Source organism: Calidris pugnax, unplaced genomic scaffold (assembly GCF_001431845.1).
Source record: "Calidris pugnax isolate Ruff unplaced genomic scaffold, ASM143184v1 scaffold70, whole genome shotgun sequence".
NCBI classification, from domain to species: domain Eukaryota; kingdom Metazoa; phylum Chordata; class Aves; order Charadriiformes; family Scolopacidae; genus Calidris; species Calidris pugnax.
This window is the reverse complement of record NW_015090862.1, coordinates 7,327,077-7,327,913: the sequence shown is the minus strand read 5'-3', so window position 1 is coordinate 7,327,913 and position 837 is coordinate 7,327,077.

Here is an 837-nt window from a genome sequence, read left to right as displayed (position 1 = left end):
TTTTTTTTTTTTTTTTTTCTCTCGTGCGTGTAAAAACAATCAAGCCGGAGGGAGGCCGCGCCGCCGGGGGCTGGCCCGACCCCGCGGCTCGCAGTGGGCCCGCGCTACAGTTGCTGTGTGCTTCACCTCTTTATAAATAAACTAAAAAATTAATTAAAAGTTGAGTCACATTTCGACTTTGTTCTTCATGACAAACAAAACAACCCAGATATCACCACTATGTTATTCAATGTCTTTTTTTGAGGAAAAAAATCCAGATGTTTTCAATTAGGAGATAAACAGACTTATTGCCAAAGTTATACCTGGCACCTCAGCTACAGCTGAAGTTAGTTACACAGAGTTTAAAAGCAACCAACAGTTAAATGGGTACAGCACTCTTCAAAAATATTTCTGTTACTTTAAAAGTGACATATCTGTTTACTTTCATATTTCAAATTCACCTAACTAAGCAGACACAAACCAGGTTAAAAATATGCATAAAGCAGATGTTGCACACACACAACACTATCAATGAAACTAAACCAATACCGCCGCCCGCCGCCAGCGCGGGGCCCCGCTCCGCTCCGCGCCCATCCCGCCCCCCGGGCCGGGCCCGCCCGACCGCCCCCCGGCCGCGTCACGTGACCCGCGGTGACCAATCCCTTGCCCTCACTTCCTGTCTCGCCCGCCGCCGAGCAACTCGGTTGTCATGGCAACGGAGCGCTGGCCCGCCTGGGGCCTACCGGCAGCGGCGGGCCCGGCCCGGCGGCGGGGAGTGCGGCCGGCGCTGCACCGCCGCCCCGGAGGGGGGCTAGCCGCCGTTTACCTGTTCACCCAAATGGCATCCATCCCCCTCAC